Below are 11863 nucleotides of genomic sequence, written 5' to 3'. Positions count from 1 at the left end.
GCGAGCCAGGGGATTTTTGAGCATCGTTCCTTCTCTTATTGAGTCTTCCATAGGGACAGTCACTTTTAAAGACTATAAATCATTGAGCTACCTGTTTCACTGTATACCACAAGTATCATCTCTGCCAGATGTGAAAAAGCCAATACATATTTAAAATATAAATTAAATTTAAAAATATTCATATATTTAGAAAATTTCAATTGTTCTTCTAGCTTTTAAACATGTTCACGAAAAAATTATTTTTTCAAACTATATACAAAAATGGAACAATTTATGAAGTCTATGAAATGCCTGAAAAAATTATTTCAGTTAAGGTACTTTCTTACATAGAAAATTACATCGCCCTGGGGGGCGGAGCAAGATGGCCGAATAGGAACAGCTCCAGTCTCCAACTCCCAGCGCGAGCGACACAGAAGACCGGTGATTTCTGCATTTTCAACTGAGGTACTGGGTTCATCTCACTGGGGAGTGCCGGACGATCGGTGCTGGTCAGCTGCTGCAGCCCGACCAGCGAGAGCTGAAGCAGGGCGAGGCATTGCCTCACCTGGGAAGCGCAAGGGGGAAGGGAATCCCTTTTCCTAGCCAGGGGAACGGAGACACACAACACCTGGAAAATCGGGTAACTCCCACCCCAATACTGCGCTTTAAGCAAACAGGCACACCAGGAGATCATATCCCACACCTGGCCTGGAGGGTCCCACACCCACGGAGCCTCCCTCATTGCTAGCACAGCAGTCTGTGATCTACCGGCAAGGCAGCAGCGAGGCTGGGGGAGGGGCGCCCGCCATTGCTGAGGCTTAAGTAGGTAAACAAAGCTGCTGGGAAGCTCGAACTGGGTGGAGCTCACAGCAGCTCAAGGAAACCTGCCTGTCTCTGTAGACTCCACCTCTGGGGACCGGGCAATAACAAACACAGCCGAAACCTCTGCAGACGCAAACGACTCTGTCTGACAGCTTTGAAGAGAGCAGTGGATCTCCCAACAGGGAGGTTGAGATCTGAGAAGGGTCAGACTCCCTGCTCAAGTGGGTCCCTGACCCCTGAGTAGCCTAACTGGGAGACATCCCCCACTAGGGGCAGTCTGACACCCCACACCTCACAGGGTGGAGTACACCCCTGAGAGGAAGCTTCCAAAGCAAGAATCAGACAGGTACACTCGCTGTTCAGAATTATTCTATCTTCTGCAGCCTCTGCTGCTGATACCCAGGCAAACAGGGTCTGGAGTGGACCTCAAGCAATCTCCAACAGACCTACAGCTGAGGGTCCTGACTGTTAGAAGGAAAACTATCAAACAGGAAGGACACCTACACCAAAACCCCATCAGTACATCACCATCATCAAAGACCAGAGGCAGATAAAACCACAAAGATGGGGAAAAAGCAGGGCAGAAAAGCTGGAAATTCAAAAAAATAAGAGCGCATCTCCCCCGGCAAAGGAGCGCAGCTCATCGCCAGCAACGGATCAAAGCTGGACAGAGAATGACTTTGACGAGATGAGAGAAGAAGGCTTCAGTCCATCAAATTTCTCAGAGCTGAAGGAGGAATTACGTACCCAGTGCAAAGAAACTAAAAATCTTGAAAAAAAAGTGGAAGAATTGATGGCTAGAGTAATTAATGCAGAGAAGGTCATAAACGAAATGAAAGAGATGAAAACTATGACACGAGAAATACATGACAAATGCACAAGCTTCAGTAACCGACTCGATCAACTGGAAGAAAGAGTATCTGCGATTGAGGATCAAATGAATGAAATGAAGCGAGAAGAGAAACCAAAAGAAAAAAGAAGAAAAAGAAATGAACAAAGCCTGCAAGAAGTATGGGATTATGTAAAAAGACCAAATCTACATCTGATTGGGGTGCCTGAAAGTGAGGGGGAAAATGGAACCAAGTTGGAAAACATTCTTCAGGATATCATCCAGGAGAACTTCCCCAACCTAGTAGGGCAGGCCAACATTCAAATCCAGGAAATACAGAGAACGCCACAAAGATACTCCTCGAGAAGAGCAACTCCAAGACACATAATTGCCAGATTCACCAAAGTTGAAATGAAGGAAAAAATCTTAAGGGCAGCCAGAGAGAAAGGTCGGGTTACCCACAAAGGGAAGCCCATCAGACTAACAGCAGATCTCTCGGCAGAAACTCTCCAAGCCAGAAGAGAGTGGGGGCCAATATTCAACATTCTTAAAGAAAAGAATTTTAAACCCAGAATTTCATATCCAGCCAAACTAAGTTTCATAAGTGAAGGAGAAATAAAATCCTTTACAGATAAGCAAATGCTTAGAGATTTTGTCACCACTAGGCCTGCCTTACAAGAGACCCTGAAGGAAGCACTCAACATGGAAAGGAACAACCGGTACCAGCCATTGCAAAAACATGCCAAAATGTAAAGACCATCGAGGCTAGGAAGAAACTGCATCAACTAACGAGCAAAATAACCAGTTAATATCATAATGGCAGGATCAAGTTCACACATAACAATCTTAACCTTAAATGTAAATGGACTAAATGCTCCAATTAAAAGACACAGACTGGCAAACTGGATAAAGAGTCAAGACCCATCAGTCTGCTGTATTCAGGAGACCCATCTCACACGCAGAGACATACATAGGCTCAAAATAAAGGGATGGAGGAAGATTTACCAAGCAAATGGAGAACAAAAAAAAGCGGGGGTTGCAATACTAGTCTCTGATAAAACAGACTTTAAACCATCAAAGATCAAAAGAGACAAAGAAGGCCATTACATAATGGTAAAGGGATCAATTCAACAGGAAGAGCTAACTATCCTAAATATATATGCACCCAATACAGGAGCACCCAGATTCATAAAGCAAGTCCTTAGAGACTTACAAAGAGACTTAGACTCCCATACAATAATAATGGGAGACTTCAACACTCCACTGTCAACATTAGACAGATCAACGAGACAGAAAGTTAACAAGGATATCCAGGAATTGAACTCATCTCTGCAGCAAGCAGACCTAATAGACATCTATAGAACTCTCCACCCCAAATCAACAGAATATACATTCTTCTCAGCACCACATCGTACTTACTCCAAAATCGACCACGTAATTGGAAGTAAAGCACTCCTCAGCAAATGTACAAGAACAGAAATTATAACAAACTGTCTCTCAGACCACAGTGCAATCAAACTAGAACTCAGGACTAAGAAACTCAATCAAAACCGCTCAACTACATGGAAACTGAACAACCTGCTCCTGAATGACTACTGGGTACATCACGAAATGAAGGCAGAAATAAAGATGTTCTTTGAAACCAATGAGAACAAAGATACAACATACCAGAATCTCTGGGACACATTTAAAGCAGTGTGTAGAGGGAAATTTATAGCACTAAATGCCCACAAGAGAAAGCAGGAAAGATCTAAAATTGACACTCTAACATCGCAATTAAAAGAACTGGAGAAGCAAGAGCAAACACATTCGAAAGCTAGCAGAAGGCAAGAAATAACTAAGATCAGAGCAGAACTGAAGGAGATAGAGACACAAAAAACTCTCCAAAAAATCAATGAATCCAGGAGTTGGTTTTTTGAAAAGATCAACAAAATTGACAGACCACTAGCAAGACTAATAAAGAAGAAAAGAGAGAAGAATCAAATCGACGCAATTAAAAATGATAAAGGGGATATCACCACCGACCCCACAGAAATACAAACTACCATCAGAGAATACTATAAACACCTCTACGCAAATAAACTAGAAAATCTAGAAGAAATGGATAATTTCCTGGACACTTACACTCTTCCAAGACTAAACCAGGAAGAAGTTGAATCCCTGAATAGACCAATAGCAGGCTCTGAAATTGAGGCAATAATTAATAGCCTACCAACCAAAAAAAGTCCAGGACCAGATGGATTCACAGCTGAATTCTACCAGAGGTACAAGGAGGAGTTGGTACCATTCCTTCTGAAACTATTCCAATCAATAGAAAAAGAGGGAATCCTCCCTAACTCATTGTATGAGGCCAACATCATCCTGATACCAAAGCCTGGCAGAGACACAACAAAAAAAGAGAATTTTAGACCAATATCCCTGATGAACATTGATGCAAAAATCCTCAATAAAATACTGGCAAACCAGATTCAGCAACACATCAAAAAGCTTATCCACCATGATCAAGTGGGCTTCATCCCTGGGATGCAAGGCTGGTTCAACATTCGCAAATCAATAAACATAATCCAGCATATAAACAGAACCAAAGACAAGAACCACATGATTATCTCAATAGATGCAGAAAAGGCTTTTGACAAAATTCAACAGCCCTTCATGCTAAAAACGCTCAATAAATTCGGTATTGATGGAACGTACCTCAAAATAATAAGAGCTATTTATGACAAACCCACAGCCAATATCATACTGAATGGGCAAAAACTGGAAAAATTCCCTTTGAAAACTGGCACAAGACAGGGATGCCCTCTCTCACCACTCCTATTCAACATAGTGTTGGAAGTTCTGGCTAGGGCAATTAGGCAAGAGAAAGAAATCAAGGGTATTCAGTTAGGAAAAGAAGAAGTCAAACTGTCCCTGTTTGCAGATGACATGATTGTATATTTAGAAAACCCCATTGTCTCAGCCCAAAATCTCCTTAAGCTGATAAGCAACTTCAGCAAAGTCTCAGGATACAAAATTAATGTGCAAAAATCACAAGCATTCTTATACACCAGTAACAGACAAACACAGAGCCAAATCAGGAATGAACTTCCATTCACAATTGCTTCAAAGAGAATAAAATACCTAGGAATCCAACTTACAAGGGATGTAAAGGACCTCTTCAAGGAGAACTACAAACCACTGCTCAGTGAAATAAAAGAGGACACAAACAAATGGAAGAACATACCATGCTCATGGATAGGAAGAATCAATATCGTGAAAATGGCCATACTGCCCAAGGTAATTTATAGATTCAATGCCATCCCCATCAAGCTACCAATGAGTTTCTTCACAGAATTGGAAAAAACTGCTTTAAAGTTCATATGGAACCAAAAAAGAGCCCGCATCTCCAAGACAATCCTAAGTCAAAAGAACAAAGCTAGAGGCATCACGCTACCTGACTTCAAACTATACTACAAGGCTACAGTAACCAAAACAGCATGGTACTGGTACCAAAACAGAGATATAGACCAATGGAACAGAACAGAGTCCTCAGAAATAATACCACACATCTACAGCCATCTGATCTTTGACAAACCTGAGAGAAACAAGAAATGGGGAAAGGATTCCCTATTTAATAAATGGTGCTGGGAAAATTGGCTAGCCATAAGTAGAAAGCTGAAACTGGATCCATTCCTTACTCCTTATACGAAAATGAATTCAAGATGGATTGGAGACTTAAATGTTAGACCTAATACCATAAAAATCCTAGAGGAAAACCTAGGTAGTACCATTCAGGACATAGGCATGGGCAAAGACTTCATGTCTAAAACACCAAAAGCAACGGCAGCAAAAGCCAAAATTGACAAATGGGATCTCATTAAACTAAAGAGCTTCTGCACAGCAAAAGAAACTACCATCAGAGTGAACAGGCAACCTACAGAATGGGAGACAATTTTTGCAATCGACTCATCTGACAAAGGGCTAATATCCAGAACCTACAAAGAACTCAAACAAATTCACAAGAAAAAAACAAACAACCCCAACAAAAAGTGGGCAAAGGATATGAACAGACATTTCTCAAAAGAAGACATTCATACAGCCAACAGACACATGAAAAAATGCTCATCATCACTGGCCATCAGAGAAATGCAAATCAAAACCACAATGAGATACCATCTCACACCAGTTAGAATGGCGATCATTAAAAAGTCAGGAAACAACAGGTGCTGGAGAGGATGTGGAGAAATAGGAACACTTTTACACTGTTGGTGGGATTGTAAACTAGTTCAACCATTAGGGAAAACAGTATGGCGATTCCTCAAGGATCTAGAACTAAATATACCATATGACCCAGCCATCCCATTACTGGGTATATACCCAAAGGATTATAAATTATGCTGCTATAAAGACACATGCACTCGTATGTTTATTGCAGCACTATTCACAATAGCAAAGACTTGGAATCAACCCAAATGTCCATCAGTGACAGATTGGATTAAGAAAATGTGGCACATATACACCATGGAATACTATGCAGCCATCAAAAAGGATGAGTTTGTGTCCTTTGTAGGGACATGGATGCAGCTGGAAACCATCATTCTTAGCAATCTATCACAAGAACAGAAAACCAAACACCGCATGTTCTCACTCATAGGTGGGAACTGAACAATGAGATCACTTGGACTCAGGAAGGGGAACATCTCACACAGGGGCCTGTCATGGGGAGGGGGGAGGGGGGAGGGATTGCATTGGGAGTTATACCTGATGTAAATGACAAGTTGATGGGTGCAGCACACCAACATGGCACAAGTATACATATGTAACAAACCTGCACGTTATGCACATGTACCCTACAACTTAAAGTATAGTAATAATAAATAAATTTAAAAAAACAAAAAAAAAAAAAACAAAAAAAAAAAAACAAAAAAAAAAGAAAATTACATCACCCTATAGAATTAGGAACTAAAATTTGCTAGCTCTTTTAAGGTGGAAACTATTGTAACCTCAATACCTAGCAATTAGTAAGTGGTTAACAATAATTTATTGAATAAATGAGTAGATGAAATATTAACAATATCAAGGTTGTATTAGATAAAAAGTATAATCAAATAATAGTACAATTATATAATTCTTTAAGTGCTAGATAACATGATTTTGATTTATCTGGTGGAATTTTTAGTGGTTTTACCTTCATTTACAATAAAGGCATCCTGGGAAATTATTATGATGATTGGCATGAATAATGTATAAAATTGTTCCTGTAATCTCTATATTCATGCTGTACTGGTATTATCTCTCTCTCACGCACACACTCTGTCTCGCTCTCTCTCCCCTCTTTCTCTGCACATACACAGAGGAAAGACCATGTGAGGACACAATGAGGAGGTAGCCATCTGCAAGCCAGGAAGAAAGACCATCTTGCTGACACCTTGATCTTGGACTTCTGGCCTTCAGAGATGTAGGAAAATAAATTTCTGTTGTTTAAGGCATCCAGCTGGTGGTATTTTGATAGCAGCCTGGGTTGACCAGTATAATTCCAGAGGGCAGAGCCAACAGCCATGGAGACTTATTGCTAGGCCTTAAGACCTAATTAAGGAATTTCCAACATTTGCCCAGTTAGACTTCAGAATTGTTATGGATCAGAGACTCCTTTGTGCCCGCCCCTGGCATTTTCCCTGTTTTCGAAGGAATATTTATAGTGTTTATCCTATACCTGTTTCACCATTGTATATTGATGTGTGAGAAGCAGAGAACCTGGATTTTTATTTTCACAGGTCTCTATAGTAAGAGAAACTCCATAAAGGGAGCTGAACTTTGGAACTAACCCTGAGAAATCTCATCCATACCCGGATCTGACTTAGTTGATGAGATCCTGGACTTTGAGCTGATGCTATAATGACAAGAGTCCAGACTATGGTAGGCACCCTCTAACATGGCCCCAAATGATACCCTCCTCCTAACTTATTCTAAAAAATAGACATACTGCTATAAAATAGAATATAGAAAAGCAATGGCCTGTCATCTGAAATTAGATTACAAAAAGACTGTGGCTTCTACCTGGAGTTGCTATCTCAATCACTTTTTAAGGGGAATCTCTTCCATGTTGTAGAGTTTCCCTATGGAGAGAACCATGTGGACAAGAAAATGATGTCTTTGGATAACAGCCAGCGAGGATCTGAGACCTGCCAAGAATTACATAAATGTGTTTGTGGAAGTAGATATTCATCTAGCTCAGCCTCGTATGATTGGAGCTCCAGCCAACAACTTCATGGCACCCTTGCAAAGTATCTTGATCCTGAGAAATCCACTTAAACTTTGCCCCGATTCCTGACCCACAACTTTGGGATAATGAATGTCTGATGTTTTCAGCCACTAAGCTTTGGTAATTTTTTGTGCCCTGGAAGGTAACAAATATATTTGTTATCATTGCATCTCTCCTTACAATTTTTTCAATGTACTCTTAAGTTTGCCTCCCTTCCAATATCTGCTTTTAACCTGAGTTTTAGTCTATTAATCTCTTACATTGGCTTAGAGTAATTATCTACTTAATTGTCTATTATAATTTTATAGAACATATACTACATATTGCAATAAATAGTAGAAAAAAATTTTAGCTTGTTATTATAGAGTACTTTAAATATATACAAAAGTAAAGTAAACAAATATAATGGACTCCCATGTACCTATCACCCAGCTTCAGTACTTATGGTCAATACTGATATAACACAACATTATTGACACAACAACCCATAGTCAATATCATTTCATCTCTATGTTTACCCATTCCTCTCCCCCAGATTATTTTCAAGCAAACCCCAGACACATCATTTATTCCATAATATTTTAGTTTGTATCATTCTTTAGAAAAACATTTTTAGGTTATGAGTTGACCATGTAAATTATATCAAGGGATATTCTGGCAACAGAGATAAGACCTTCAGAGCAAGTATAGCCAATCTTGTTAATATTCTTCTACTCAAGGATATGAATAAACTATTCTATAGAAGGAATGAACAGGAATTTTGGGTTAGAGATTAGCAAGCTGAAAAGAGAGGGAAAACAGTTGAAGGAAGAAAGGGAAATCCAACAGCATGGCAATAGGCTGAAACCAAAGTCAAATATATAACCAATGATGATTAACTGCAATGAGAATGATTAGATGACTTTTAAGACCAAGGCTGTCTAACATTGAAGGTTAGATTACCTCAAATATGTTGCCTATTTTATATAATTCTCCTTTAGTCCCCAAGTCCTTCAGAAAAGTCTGCTATGCACATATTCTAGACTCAGAGGACTTTAGTAGTAAACAGTTTGGACAGTGTAAAGCAGAGTGAAATATGGCCTTACAGATAGGAAGTGAAAGGTTGAGAAGAACTTTATAATACAATAGAGCAAGAACTAGAAGTCAGAAGCGATCAGAAAAAATGCAAGTGACATCCCCCCACTGATCAAACCCAACAGGAATCAGTGTAGCTATGGGAAAATATGCTAGTTTTCCAATAATATGTGAGAAGATAATTCAAAAAACTTTTTGCTTCAATACTAAAGGAAAAGTGACTCTAGGAATCTGGAGAATATGTAATTACTCCAAGAGGCGGCCATTTTGGTTGCACACACAGACACACAGCCTCACATACAAATGTACCTCCTGTTGATGAAATCAAGAACACCACCACTACTGAAGCCTATTGTAATATCTATAAGATTGTGATGCATTTTGTAAAAGAAAAAAGAAGAGAATCAACTTTACCACCTAGTTCTACTATCAGTGAACTACCAGATATGATGATATCCAGATATAAATGGATGGCCCCGTTGAGTACATCTGCAGAACACAGATATGGTTTTTCCTCCACTAATTGCTCAAAGTGGGTTATTAAGGATACAAAAATAGAACAAGAATATTATACTCAACTGGCATGAAAAAAAATAGTTTGTTTGTTTGTTTTTTCCTAGATGGAGTCTCACTCTGTCACCCAGGCTGGAGTGCAGTGGCTCAATCTCCGTTCACTGCAAGCTCCACCTCCCGGGTTCAGCCATTCTCCTGCCTCAGCCTCCGGAGTAGCTGGGACTGCAGGTGCCTGCCACCACGCCCGGCTAATTTTTCTTTCTTTCTTTTTTTTTTTTTTTTTTCGTATTTTTAGTAGAGACGGGGTTTCACCATGTTAGCCAGGATGGTCTCAATCTCCTGACCTCGTAATCCACCCGACTCAGCCTCCCAAAGTGCTGGGATTACAGGCTTGAGCCACCGCACTCGGACTGAAAAAAGATAGCTTTTAAGTCAAGTCGGTGGATTACAGTTTTGGGGTAAATAAGAATTATATTGAAGAAATTTTTTTATCAGTAAAAAAATCTTGTGGCAAATAAAATCCAATTTAATATGTCTCAAAACTTTTTTTAAAAAAACAAGAATTTTGGTTTCTTTGTTTCATATAATCAAGGCTGCGTGAGACAGAGATAATTTTATGTAAGAATTTCCTATCCTGGTCTTAAAAACGTAGCCTTTTTTTGGTAACAGCACTCATGATTCACAACTCTACCCACCCATAAAACTGGGAATTTTCATCTCAATCACCTAACTCACTATACTGGAGAAAGACTTAATTTTTCTTGTATTTTATTGTCAAACACAGAGGGATATTACGAAGTAATTTCCTCTCTATTGCCTACAGCAATGATAAAACCAAAAATGTGTACAAGAGTAAAATGTGGTGTCAATCAAAAAACAATCAATTTTACCATATATAGAGGGGTTTTTTTAAAAAATAAAAATATCTTTCTGGTATAAGTATTGACTTGTCCTTGATTTCTGAAAGGAGGGTAGTATTACAGGATATGGTTGAAGGATAACTTCTATTTCATTTCTCTCTCACAGATGAGCCACTGCAGATTTAGAAGTAATAAATTGCCATCTCCCAGTAATCCATTGTATTAGTCAGGGTTCTCTTATAGGGACAAAACTAATAGGAGATATATTTATATATATTTATATATTTTTATATATATATATAGTATCCATGAGATGTATATGAGATATATATATGATATATATATCATATATACACACACACATGTATACACATATATACATGCAATCACAAGGTCCCACAATAGGCTGTCCACAAGCTGAGGAGCAAGGAGAACCAATTCAATTCCACAAACTGAAGAACTTGGAGTCCGATGTTCCAGGGCAGGAAGCATCCAGCACAGAGAAAGATGTAGACTGGCAGGTTAAGCCCATCTCTCTTTTTTACGTTTTTTTCTGACTGCTTTATATTCTCTGGAAGCTGATTAGATTGAGCCCACCAGATTAAGGGTGAATCTGCCTTCCCCAGCACACTGACTCAAATGTTAATCTCTTTTGGCAACACCTACACAGACACACCCAGTAATAATACTTTGTATTCTTCAACCAAGTTGACACTCAGTATTTACCATCACAAGTTCATCCCTTGTCAACTTGAACCCATACACATCTCCTCAGATCATACATAATATTCAAATAAAGACAATAGTAAGGTCATAATTACGCCTAACATATTCCAACCATCCTTTGTGCTACTGGAAACACACCGACCCCCAACCCAAATACTACCATCCATAACATACAGTTAACAATACTTAAATGCTGATATGAGGTCAATAAATCTTATGTTACATGATAAATGACAAGGAAATAAAATAAAGACATTTTCTTAGTACAAGTGTTTACATGCACAAACATGATTTAACAAAAGAAGAAGGAAATACTCATGACAGTTACAGTCCTTGTTTCTGCAGCTGATTCACGTGGTCGTAGCTGGTATTGATGACTACCTTCTTCTACTACCCATTCTCTTTTCCCTTTGCCTTCAGCAAGTGCCTCAGCAGGTCACAGTTTTTCTCCTGGTGGAGTGACCCAAACCTTCATTCCTGGGAGCTCTGAACCATTTGTAGTCCTGCCTGGATTGTGCTATTGTAGTTTCCCATTTACCTTAATCGTAGGGTATGGTAACATTAAAAGATGCCTTAATGGATCTCCTGTATTCCATGCATACTCTTCTTTACTTCTGTTGTGGAGTAGTAGACTGATTTATCTTGATAGTCTGGGTCCATCATCCCAGCCAACACTGTAACTCACTTCTTAGCCTGTTGACTTAAAGGTAGGAGGAGTCCAAAATGTCCAGGTGGCAATCTTAACTTCCAGTTTAATGGAATCATTGTTGCATCTCCTGGTGGCAGCATTCCTCCCTCTGGAACTAAGACTGCTAGACC

The 11863-nt window shown here is 39.4% G+C and overlaps 1 long non-coding RNA gene across 2 annotated transcripts; it reads left to right on the top strand.

Moving 5' to 3' along the window:
* Positions 1–350: 350 nt before the first annotated feature.
* On the top strand, positions 351–10381 carry LOC114678897 (uncharacterized). Of its 2 annotated transcripts, XR_013418504.1 has the most exons (4): positions 351–444; positions 6964–7067; positions 7719–8013; positions 9566–10381. It is a non-coding gene; the product is annotated as an uncharacterized LOC114678897 (long non-coding RNA). The 2 variants fall into 2 exon arrangements; XR_003730530.2 differs by lacking the exon at positions 9566–10381 and having other exon boundaries at positions 7719–8040.
* Positions 10382–11863: the final 1482 nt, after the last annotated feature.

Source organism: Macaca mulatta, chromosome 6 (genome assembly GCF_049350105.2).
Source record: "Macaca mulatta isolate MMU2019108-1 chromosome 6, T2T-MMU8v2.0, whole genome shotgun sequence".
Classification (NCBI taxonomy): domain Eukaryota; kingdom Metazoa; phylum Chordata; class Mammalia; order Primates; family Cercopithecidae; genus Macaca; species Macaca mulatta.
The sequence above is the reverse complement of the archived record's forward strand: the minus strand, read 5'-3'. Positions and strand labels throughout refer to the sequence as shown.